Below are 13,001 nucleotides of genomic sequence, written 5' to 3'. Positions count from 1 at the left end.
GATACGCGCGGAACGGCGCGAACAAAATAGCATGTGAAGAACAATATATATGTGTGAAGAACACATTGCAGATGTATTTAAACATCTGCAATGTGTTCTTCACACACATATATATTGTTCTTCACATGCTATTTTGTTCGCGCCGTTCCGCGCGTATCTCCCGACAAGTAAGCAGATGTGCCGAACATCTGTAATCTATTCTGCACTGTGTTCTGCACTGTGTTTTTATCTTAAATGATCCTGTGTTCACTGTGTTCACTGTGTTCACTGTTTTTATTCTATTCTTCACTGTTCTTTACATCTGCTAACTTGTCGGGAGATAATATACGCGCGGAACAGTGAAGAATAGATCGCAGATGTTTGCAAATTATCAGAAGACATTATTTTTCAATTAAATAACACATTTTATTCCTGAACCATGGTCCCTTTGAAAAATGCTCGGGTCTCCCATTGACTTCAATGGGGCTCGTTACTCGAAACGAGCACTCGAGCATCTGGAAATGTTCGGCTCGAGTAACGAGCACCCGAGCATTTTAGTGCTCGCTCATCTCTAGAAAAGACCGATGTCAATCAGGTCCAGCCTATAAATCATACAGTGTTTACCCAGATTACGGGAAAAATACCCCTACAAGGCTGAACCCTATTTGCCCAAATTAGGAAGAAATTGCTTCCCAACTCAGTATGCTAATCAGTGAACCTTGTAACGAGGGTATTGTGTGTGGTTAAAACCTTTATAAGATAAATATTAAAATAAAGTAATCATCATACCTATGATGATCAAGTGTCCCTCCACCATTATTAAAATATTGTAATATTTTTCATAAACTGTCACTTATCCTCAATATCTTTGTATACAACTTGTGACATACTGATATTGTTGGAAGCTAGTACCACTGTAATGCACCAACTGAGTGGGATGCCTAAAGCTGAGTCTAAGATTCATTGGAAAAAAGACACTCGCTGCTAACCCTACTGTCCCTCATACTCTGTCCTACAGCTAGCTCTCCCTCTTTGTAAGCTGGATCCACTTTACTTTATTTTATTACTAGCTATAGATCAGTTGTAGAGGCGTTGCTCAGCAAAATAAATAACTGCTCTTAGCTATAACAAAATAGAATTGGTTTACAAAAAAGTATTATATATCTAACTATGCATCTATCTCTCCCTGTCTGTCTCTCTCACTCACCCTGCCTGTCACTCTGTCTCTCACTTACTCTCCCTGTCTATGTCTCAGTTACACTCCATGTCTGTCTCTCAGTTACTCTCTCTGTCTGTCTCTCACACAAATTCACTGGCTGTCTCTCCATACCAGCCTTTCTGTCTCTCAAACACTCTACCTGCATGTCTCTCTCTTGCTCTCTTTCTCACTGCCTGTCTCTCACTCACACTACCTGTCTCTCACTCACTCACTTACTCTCCCTACCTGTCTCTCAGTTACTCTCCCTGCCTCTCGCTCACTCACACTCACTGACTGTCTCTCACTCAGCCTTGTTGGCTGTCTCTCACTCACTCTCCCTACTAGTCTCTCTGTCTTTCACTCACTCTCCCTGCATGTTTATCTCACTCTCCCTGCCTGTCTCTCTCTCTCTCACTCACTGACTCACTTAATCAAACTCCCTGTCTGTCTCTGTCACTGACTTTCCCTGCCCTTCTGTCACTCATCTCTGCCTGTCTCTCACTCACTTTCCCTGTTTGTCTGTCTTTCTGTCTCTCACTCTCCCTACCTGTGTCTCTGTCATTCACTCACTCATTCACTCACTTACTCTCACTGCTTGTCTCCAGTCACTCTCCCGTCTGTCATTTACGCTACCTGCCTGTCTCTCCTTGCCTTTCTCTCACTCACTTCCTGTCTCTCACTCACTTATTCTCCCTGCTTATCTATTTCTCACTCTCTTTCAAAATTTGTCACTCTCCCTGTCTGCCTGACTCTACGTCTCTCTGTCTCTCACTCACTTTCCAGGTCTGTCTCTCTGTATCTATCCATCTTATCTCACACATAAGCTGTCTTATACTCATTGCCTATAGTAACCAATCAGAGCTCGAATTACTGGCGCTCAGCTTTATTCACTATTAGATTATGCTAATAAAGGTTATGTTTTAACCACACACAATACTCTTGTTACTAGGATCATTTAATAGTTCATTTATAGAAAGGTTAACAACTTATCTATCCTTATACAGTGAATTACAAACCTCAATATGGCAGTCTGAATAACTCCCTGGATTAATATCAAATTATTTTATATTGTTAAGTTCTATGTTCTATAATACAGATGTACTAGGACCCAGCTTGTTGTCCCACGAGCCTGATGCAACATTTGACAGCAACATGTTAATTGAGCAGCTGCTAAAAACAACAATCTTCTAGCTGCCGCCATCAACATGCCCATACCTTCCTCTACATATTTAAAAAAACTCTCTACCACAAAATTGCAATAGCTATAAAGTATATTTCTTCATTGTAGATTTTACCAATTACTTATTCATAATTACTACGCTATGTCTTAATTGTGTTAAACATAAAGGGTTTTCCTCTTTCTCTTTGGCTATTTTCCAGTTGGTTCTGCAACCTGTTGTCAATATGTTGCCATTGAGAAAGATTTGTTTTCCTTGTATTTACAATCATGCAATTTTTCTGACAAAATCCAATTACAATACATACACCAATGCCCTTTGGCAAACTCTTCACATGACTGAATAATGGTCTTTGTTCCTAAAACCTTTAATGCACTGATGAACATCCCCCCCCACTCATCTCCTAAATCTCTTGACAGAACCTAATTAAAGGATGTGTGTATATTCTGGTGTGAAATATTACACTGTCCAATTAAGGAAGATGTAGTGTTCTCCTCAAACTTGTGTTTCAGGAGTCGATCTTGACTTTGCCTTCTAATAATAGAACGTCTGGAGAAAAAGTGCAAAAAAGCTTCTTAAGACTGCTTAAGTACACAAGAAAAGATGCACAGCTACCCCCAACTGTGAGCAAGTCAATTCTATGGGTAAAAGTATCCGACTGTCTGCAGGACTAAAATCAGCGTGAAGATCATTGATGCCTAATATTAAAAAACCTAAGAGATAATTAAAGTTGTGGGAACTTTAATTTAGAACCATTAGGCACTATTAATATATTGGATAATGAACAATGTGGATGCTCATTTGCATCTTTTATTCTGCTTCCACCGAGATGTGTTACTAAACAGAGTAAAGAATAAATTCACATTTGCTCATTCATTCATTAACCTGCATCTATAATGCACATAACTTTGCTGAATAGTCAAGTATTTATAGGGTAAATTTGGTCAAAATGGTCTACTGAACAAGAAATGCCAAAATAATTGAAAGTGAATATCTTGGACCAAAACTTTCTCTTACAAAAAAAACCATTAAAACAAAGAGCTTTAGCTCCCATGAAATTGCACAGAGATTTTTGTGACTGGAAATCTGTGACAACTCTCTTACGTTTATTGAACTTGACTGCGAAATCATTGCTAGTTGTGTAAAAAAGGGTCAAAAATTCTCACAGAGTATCTCTAATCAATTACAGGCTGCGGTCATGCTTGTAGGGTATGAGTGAGACTTCTGCATGTCTCCACCTTTATCAGGCCCTTCCCATGCCAAAGTTGGGGGAACAGATCATTACAGATCATTTACATGACAGCCCTGTGGGAATCTAGTGTAATTTAGGGGGTTAACTATTATTTAAGCCTCTCAAAATGACTTAGAACTCGAACTGGCACTGAAATGAAAATGTAAAAATCACTCTTAAAGTTATAAACCTCCTTACATCCTAAATATGAAAGGCAGATTAAAAAACTATGTCAACATAGAAATTAAGATATTTGCTGGTATAACTTTGCAAAATGTATTATTTCTAGAGATGAGCGAGCACTAAAATGCTCGGGTACTCGTTATTCGAGACGAACTTTTCCCGATGCTCGAGTGCTCGTCTCGAATAACGAGCCCCATTGAAGTCAATGGGAGACTCGAGCATTTTTCAAGGGGACCAAGGCTCTGCACAGGGAAGCTTGGCCAAACACCTGGGAACCTCAGAAAAGGATGGAAACACCACGGAAATGGACAGGAAACAGCAGGGGCAGCATGCATGGATGCCTCTGAGGCTGCTTAATCGCACCATTATGCCAAAATTATGGGCAACAGCATGGCCATGACAGAGTGACAGAATGAAGCTAGATAGCATCTAAAACATCCAATAATTGACCCTGACACTATAGGGGACGGCATGCAGAGGCAGCGGCAGCAGCGGCAGGCGAGAGAGTTGCATGGCGACATACTCTAAATGGACTCAGGCTTCAAACCAATGGGTGGCAGAGAGGAACCAAAGGAGGTGAGCAAGAAGCGCTCAAATAATATCGGTACATGATAAAAGTTTGCCAGTATATTTTGTGGATTACACAGCAGGGTGGCGACAAAGTTAACATGGAAGCCATGAAAACAACCCAAAATTCTGCCTGACACAGCTCGTTTGATAAGGGGACCATGTATGGAGGCAGTGAACTAGTAGTAGATTAAAGGTGCTGCAGTTAAAACTATGTTAGTTGGATCTTGGCATGGAGCTGGCGCTCCGCTGCCAGGCGAGCTTTCGCCAATCCAAGCCCCTGTCTATAGGCTACTCCCCAAACAGCACTTCTAAGAACCTTTTGTATAAGATCAAGTGTAGTAGCGTTCTTATAAGTTTGGGATATGGCGGGTGAGGGGAATGTAAACAGATTCGCAAGAAGCGCATGATGCGCATGGAGCTGGCGCTCCGCTGCCAGGTGAGCTTTCGCCAATCCAAGCCCCTGTCTCTAGGCTACTCCCCAAACAGCACTTCTAAGAACCTTTTGTATAAGATCAAGTGTAGTAGCGTTCTTATAAGTTTAGGATATGGCGGGTGAGGGGAATGTAAACAGATGCGCAAGAAGCGCTGAAATAATATTGGTAAATGATAAAAGTTTGCCAGTATATTTTGTGGATAACACAGCAGGGTGGCGACAAAGTTAACAACTTTGATGTGGAATCCATGAAAACATTCCAAATTTCTGCCTGACACACCTCGTTTGATAAGGGGACGATGTATGGAGGCAGCTATATGGACGACTTTTGGAGGTAGCAATGGAGACAACGTGTGGAGGCTGCTATGGAGACAATTTAATTTGGATAGTGCCTGTATGTGGCAGTCCAAAAAAGTTTTCAAACCAGAGGAGCAGGTAGGTGGCCCTCCAGAAAAATGAAATAGATTGAGTGCCTGTATGTGGCAGTCCAAAAAAGTTTTCAAACCAGAGGAGCGGGTAGGTGGCCCTCCAGAAAAATGAAATAGATTGAGTGCCTGTATGTGGCAGTCCAAAAAACTTTTCAAACCAGAGGAGCAGGTAGGTGGCCCTCCAGTAAAATGGAATAGATTGAGTGCCTGTATGTGGCAGTCCAAAAAAGTTTTCAAACCAGAGGAGCGGGTAGGTGGCCCTCCAGAAAAATTGAATAGATTGAGTGCCTGTATGTGGCAGTCCAAAAAACTTTTCAAACCAGAGGAGCAGGTAGGTGGCCCTCCAGTAAAATGGAATAGATTGAGTGCCTGTATGTGGCAGTCCAAAAAAGTTTTCAAACCAGAGGAGCAGGTAGGTGGCCCTCCAGAAAAATTGAATAGATTGAGTGCCTGTATGTGGCACTCCCAAAAATTGTTTAAAACAGAGGACCGGGTAGGTGGCCCTCCAGAAAAATTGAATAGATTGAGTGCCTGTATGTGGCACTCCCAAAAATTGTTTAAAACAGAGGACCGGGTAGGTGGCCCTCCAGAAAAATTAAATGCATAAAGTACTATAGCTAGAGCCAGTGGGCCCTGTCAAAAAATAGCCAGTTTCCTCTGCTTTACTGTACAAAGAGGAGGAGAAGGAGGAAAATGAGGAGGAGGAGGAGTGGATAAATTATTCAGGTTGAGCTTCCTTCACCTGGTGGAGATCGGAAATTATGAGAAATCCATGCTTTATTCATCTTAATAAGCGTCAGCCTGTCAGCGCTGTCAGTCGACAGGCGTGTACGCTTATCGGTGATGATGCCACCAGCTGCACTGAAAACCCGCTTGGACAAGACGCTAGCGGCAGGGCAGGCAAGAACCTCCAAGGCGTACAGCGCCAGTTCGTGCCACATGTCCAGCTTTGAAACCCAGTAGTTGTAGGGAGCTGTGTGATCATTTAGGACGATGGTATGGTCAGCTACGTACTCCCTCACCATCTTTCTGTAAAGATCAGCCCTACTCTGCCGAGACTGGGGACAGGTGACAGTGTCTTGCTGGGGTGACATAAAGCTGGCAAAAGCCTTGTAAAGCGTACCCTTGCCAGTGCTGGACAAGCTGCCTGCTCGCCTACTCTCCCTCGTTACTTGTCCCGCAGAACTACGCACTCTGCCGCTAGCGCTGTCAGAAGGGAAATACTGTTTCAGCTTGTGAACCAGGGCCTGCTGGTATTCATGCATTCTCACACTCCTTTCCTCTCCAGGGATGAGAGTGGAAAGATTTTGCTTGTACCGTGGGTCCAGGAGAGTGAACACCCAGTAATCGGTGCTGGAATAAATTCTTTGAACGCGAGGGTCACGGGATAGGCAGCCTAGCATGAAATCTGCCATATGCGCCAGAGTACCAACGCGTAAAAATTCACTCCCCTCACTGGCCTGACTGTCCATTTCCTCCTCCTCCAACTCCTCCAACTCCTCTTCTTCTGCCCATACACGCTGAACAGTGAAGGACTCAAAAATGGTCCCCTCTTGTGTCTCGCCAACATTCTCCTCCTCTTCCTCCTCATCCTCCTCCACCTCCACCTCCTCCGATATGCGCTGAGAAACAGACCTAAGGGTGCTTTGGCTATCAACAAGGGAATCTTCTTCCCCCGTCTCTTGTGACGAGCGCAAAGCTTCCGACTTCATGCTGATCAGAGAGTTTTTCAACAGGCCAAGCAGCGGGATGGTGAGGCTGATGATGGCGGCATCGCCACTGACCATCTGTGTTGACTCCTCAAAGTTACTCAGCACCTGACAGATATCAGACATCCACGTCCACTCCTCATTGTAGACTTGAGGAAGCTGACTGACCTGACTACCAGTTCTGGTGGAAGTTGACATCTGGCAGTCTACAATGGCTCGGCGCTGCTGGTAAACTCTGGATAACATGGTCAGTGTTGAATTCCACCTCGTGGGTACTTTGCACAACAGTCGGTGAGCGGGCAGTTGGAGGCGGCGCTGCGCTGCCCTGAGAGTGGCAGCATCTGTGCTGGACTTCCTGAAATGCGCACAGATGCGGCGCACCTTCGTGAGCAAATCAGACAGATTGGGGTATGTCTAGAGGAAACGCTGAACTATCAGATTTAACACATGGGCCAGGCATGGCACATGTGTCAGTCTGCCGAGTTGCAGAGCCGCCACCAGGTTACGGCCGTTGTCACACACAACCATGCCTGGCTTCAGGTTCAGCGGTGCCAGCCACAGATCAGTCTGCGCCGTGATGCCCTGTAATAGCTCTTGGGCGGTGTGCCTTTTATCGCCTAGGCTCAGCAGTTTGAGCACCGCCTGCTGTCGCTTAGCGACGGCACTGCTGCTGTGCCTAGAGCTACCGACTGATGGCGCCATGCCCACGGATGGTAATTCGGAGGAGGAGGAGGTGGAGGAGGGATGGGAGGAGGAGGAGGCATAGTAGGCCTGAAACACCTGGACCGAGGTAGGCCCCGCAATCCTCGGCGTCGGCAGTATATGACCAGACTCGGTCCCAGCCTCCACCAAGTTAGCCCAATGTGCCGTCAGCGATATATAGTGGCTCTGCCCGGCAGCACTCGTCCACGTGTCCGTGGTCAGGTGGACCTTGTCAGAAACGGCGTTGGTCAGGGCACGGATGATGTTGTCTGACACGTGCTGGTGCAGGGCTGGGACGGCACATCGGGAAAAGTAGTGGCGGCTGGGGACCGAATACCGAGGGGCGGCCGCCGCCATGAGGTTGCGAAAGGCCTCGGTCTCTACTAGCCTATAGGGCAGCATCTCCAGGCTAAGCAATCTGGAGATGTGGACATTAAGGGCTTGGGCGTGCGGGTGGGTTGCACTATATTTGCGTTTCCGCTCCAGCGTCTGGGGTATGGAGAGCTGAACGCTGGTGGATGCTGTGGAGGATCGTGGAGGCGACGATGGGGTTTTTGTGGAAGGGTCCTGGGCAGGGGGCTGACTATCAGCTGACACAGGGGAAGGAGCAGTGGTGTGCACGGCCGGAGGTGAACGGGCTTGTTGCCACTGAGTGGGGTATTTAGCATTCATATGCCTGCGCATACTGGTGGTAGTTAAGCTAGTAGTGGTGGAACCCCTGCTGAGCCTGGTTTGGCAAATGTTGCACACCACAGTCCGTCGGTCATCCGGTGTTTCCTTAAAGAACCTCCAGACTTCTGAAAATCTAGCCCTCGCCGCAAGAGCCCTCGCCACGGGAGCTTCACTAGTTGACACATTTGGCGCTGATGCACCAGCTCTGGCCCTGCCTCTCCGTCTGGCCCCACCACTGCCTCTTCCAACCTGTTCTGCTCGAGGACTCTCCTCTGTCTCAGAAGCACTGTGTTCACCCGGCCTATCAACCCAGCTTGGGTCTGTCACCTCATCATCCTCCGATCCCTCAGTCTGCTCCCCCCTCGGACTTCCTGCCCTGACAACAACTTCCCCACTGTCTGACAACCGTGTCTCCTCATCGTCGGACACCTCTTTAGACACTTCTTCCACTACGTCAAGAAGGTCATCATCACCCACAGACTGCGACTGGTGGAAAACCTGGGCATCGGAAAATTGCTCAGCAGCAACCGGACAAGTGGTTTGTGAGTGTGGGAAGGGTCCAGAAAACAGTTCCTCAGAGTATGCCGGTTCAAATGGCAAATTTTCCTGGGAGGGGGCAGACTGGGGGGGAGGAGGCTGAGGTGCAGGAGCTGGAGGAGTGCCGATTTCGGTGACTTGGGTGGACTGCGTGGAAGACTAACTGGTGGACAAATTGCTCGAAGCATTGTCGGCAATCCACGACATCACCTGTTCGCACTGTTCTGGCCTCAACAGTGCTCTACCACGAGTCCCAGTAACTTCAGACATGAACCTAGGGAGTGTAGCTCTGCGGCGTTCCCCTGCTCCCTCATAAGCAGGTGGTGTCTCACCCCGCCCAGGACCACGGCCTCTGACCCCTGCAGTAGTTGGACGCCCACGTCCCCGCCCTCGTCCTCTACCCCTAGCCCTCGGGTTAAACATTTTGAAAATGAGAGTTATAACTTTAATTTTTTTTTAACTTTTTTTTGTGTTTTTTTGTTTTTTTTTGTGTTTTTTAGTTTTTAAAACCAAACGATGCTATCCTATTGCTATGGCTATTTTCTAGCCAAGTATAAAAGCACACTACTATGCCAGATGAGATGACGCTGAGTTATTAAACAAAATAAACGTAAAATAAAAAAGGAAATGGCAGACTGTGCCTAATTGAAATCCAACCCCTAATAAATTTTCCCACTTCGGTCTTTGCAATGGATATGTGCGTCACTAAGCGCAAAACACAGCGGTCGCAAGTCTCACTACAAATTGCTCACAATTTGCTAGTAGATGCACTGCAGCAAGTACAGCCACCAGCAGATCAACCAGAAATCAAATATATATAACGCTACTGTAGGCGTAAGTAAGCCGTTTGGATTCTCCTATGGCTATTTTCTAGCCAAGTATGAAAGCACACTACTATGCAAGATGAGATGACACTGAGTTATTAAACAAAATAAACGTAAAATAAAAAAGGAAATGGCAGACTGTGCCTAATTGAAATCCAACCCCTAATAAATTTTCCCACTTCGGTCTTTGCAATGGATATGTGCGTCACTAAGCGCAAAACACAGCGGTCGCAAGTCTCACTACAAATTGCTCACAATTTGCTAGTAGATGCACTGCAGCAAGTTCAGCCACCAGCAGATCAACCAGAAATCAAATATATATAACGCTACTGTAGGCGTAAGTAAGCCGTTTGGATTCTCCTATGGCTATTTTCTAGCCAAGTATGAAAGCACACTACTATGCAAGATGAGATGACACTGAGTTATTAAAAAAATAAACGTAAAATAAAAAGTAAATGGCAGACTGTGCCTAATTGAAATCAAACCCCTAATAAATTTTCCCACTTTGGTGTTTGAGGTGGATATGTGTGTCACTAAGAGCTAAACACAACGGTAGCAAGTCCCCCTGCCAATTCCTCACAATATGGTACTAGCTGCAAATAAAAAAAAAAAGTATAACGTTATTGTAGCCCTAAGAAGGGCTGTTGGGTTCTTGGAGAATCACTCCTGCCTAACAGTAAGCTAATAGAACACCCTAACGCTTTCCCTGACCAGCAGCAGCTCTCTCCCTAGCGGCATCCAGACACAGAATGATCCGAGCAGCGCGGGCAGCGGCTAGTCTATCCCAGGGTCACCTGATCTGGCCAGCCAACCACTGCTATCGACGTGTAAGGGTACCACGTCATGCTGGGTGGAGTGCAGAGTCTCCTGGCTTGTGATTGGCTCTGTTTCTGGCCGCCAAAAAGCAAAACAGCGGGAGCTGCCATTTTCTCGAGCGGGCGAAGTATTCGTCCGAGCAACGAGCAGTTTCGAGTACCCTAATGCTCGACCGAGCATCAAGCTCGGACGAGCATGTTCGCTCATCTCTAATTATTTCCAAGTCAACGATCACTGTAACTCTCCACCAGGCAAGGCTTTATGGCTGAGTGTGCCAATGGAAGCATTGTGCAAGACATATAAAACATGCATACAGTTTGCAAAAAAAAAAAAACACATGAAGGACCAATCTATAAGAAACAAAATGTTTTGGTCTAATGAGACAATGATTATACATTTGGGTGTTAATTCTGAACATGATTGCGACCAAGTACAGTGATATCCTGAATCAAAACGTCTTCCAGTGAGCTCTGGACCTAAGACTGGGCCAAAGGTTCACCTTCCAACAAGACAATGACCCTAAGCACACAGCTAAAATAACAAAGCAGTGGTTTTAGAACAAATCTGTGACCATTCTTGACAGGCCCAGCCTGATCCCTGACCTAAGCTCCATTGAACATCTCTGGAGAGACTTGCAAATGGCTGTCCACCAATGTTCACCATCTAACCCGAGGGAGTTGGAGAGGATCTGAATTGAAGAATGGCAGAGGATCCCCAAAAACTTTTTACATCATTCCAAGAAGACTCATGGCTGTACTAGCTCAAAAAGTGCTTCTACTCAATACTGAGCAAAGAGTCTGAATACTTATGGCCATGTGATATTTCAGTATTTCTTGTTTAACAAATTAGAAAAAATATCTACATTTCAGTTTTTTCTGTCAAGATAGGGACTAAAGTGTACATTAATGGACAAAAAACAACTTTTTTTGATCTTACCAATTGGCTGCAATGAAACAAAGAGTGAAACTTTTAAAGGGGTCTGAATAGTTTCCGTACTCAGTGTAGCTTTGGCTGTCCCTAGAATTTCATTTTGTCAGAAATTTCACTGCATTTGGAATTTTTTACGGCTTCCTAGTATATGGCATGGAATAATAAATAACATCACTAAGAAGTACAATTTGTTATGCAGAAAATAAGCCCTCACATATCTCTGAACATGGTAAAATGAAAATGTTGAAGATGTGGAGCGAAAAAAGATGAGGAGCAAAAAAATTTACGAAAAAAAGGTTGCAACGCAAAGGGGTTAACTAATTTAGACGTTATCCATGACAATATGACACTGGTTCAGCAAAAACATTTTCCTAATGATAAAAATGGTTTAAAAAAAGTCCATTAAAGAGATTTCATTAACTTGGCTGTGCTTATTCAGTAAAAACAGTTTCTAAAATGTAATTCTCGGTTTTCCAAGCTTTCATTTTCCAGTCCAGATGTAAATTTACTGCATCAGGCTTGCTGTTCTTTCTTCGTTTACTTGGCATGGATAATCAATATAGAACACCACTGCCTGATGCCTTCACCTATTTCACCTTTGCTTAGCTAATAGCTACTTATGTATATCCATTCTCATTTCTCCTGGATTCTCATAAAAGAAAGTTGTGGAAATCTTGGAAGCAAATTCATAAATATTTTGATTGCTTGTGTGAAAGATTTTGTTAACATGGAAGCTTTCTAGTTGTATTGTTTGGCCCAGTTAATCCATTTTTTTCAGATTTTTTTTCTCCTTTATCTTTTAAAAAAGTGAGAATTATTTTGCACATACAGTATTAAGTTCTGCGTATGGTGCTTCTATACAGAGCTATTGGATGCACTCTAATTATGCAAACAGTTCATCCGCGTCTATACCCTTGTCTAAAGTCTCTAAAGACGAGAAGGTAGAGAATGTATCCTCTCTTTGAAAAAAAATACTGATATTAAGATTATGATTTATATTATTTAGATAACAATCTGCATTATAACTTGTGACCTGTAGAGTAGACCACCCTTTTGTCAAGGAGATCTTAGAGATAGACTGAAGACATTGTGCTTATTTTCTTTTTAGTTTGTATTGATGAGTCAGAAATGCTTGAAAATCTTCCCATATTGTGACAAGAAGCAGATAATTTTATTCTGCAGGAAGCTAATGGCTATTGCAAATGTTTAGTAACAAACCACAAATGTGTAATTATTAGAGATGAGCGAACATGCTCATCCGAGCTTGATGCTCGGTCGAGCATTAGGGTACTCGAGACGGCTCGTTGCTCGGACGAGTATTTCCCCTGCTCGAGATCGAGCATTTAATTAAAAAAAACACAGTGAAGAACAATGAAGAATAGAATAAAAACAGTGAACACAGGATCATTTAAGATAAAAACACAGTGCACAACACAGTGCAGAATAGATTACAGATGTTCGGCACATCTGCTTACTTGTCGGGAGATACGCGCGGAACGGCGCGAACAAAATAGCATGTGAAGAACAATATATATGTGTGAAGAACACATTGCAGATGTATTTAAACATCTGCAATGTGTTCTTCACACACATATATATTGTTCTTCACAT

General features: G+C 44.2%; 1 protein-coding gene across 1 annotated transcript in view; it reads right to left on the bottom strand.

The window, feature by feature from the left end:
* LOC140070705 (cadherin-8) overlaps nucleotides 1-13,001 on the bottom strand; it is a 291,808-nt gene that overhangs the window by 97,012 nt on the left and 181,795 nt on the right. The window lies entirely within an intron of this gene.

Source organism: Engystomops pustulosus, chromosome 7 (assembly GCF_040894005.1).
Source record: "Engystomops pustulosus chromosome 7, aEngPut4.maternal, whole genome shotgun sequence".
Classification (NCBI taxonomy): domain Eukaryota; kingdom Metazoa; phylum Chordata; class Amphibia; order Anura; family Leptodactylidae; genus Engystomops; species Engystomops pustulosus.
Note: the sequence above shows the minus strand (reverse complement) of the source record. Positions and strands in the feature narration are given on the sequence as shown.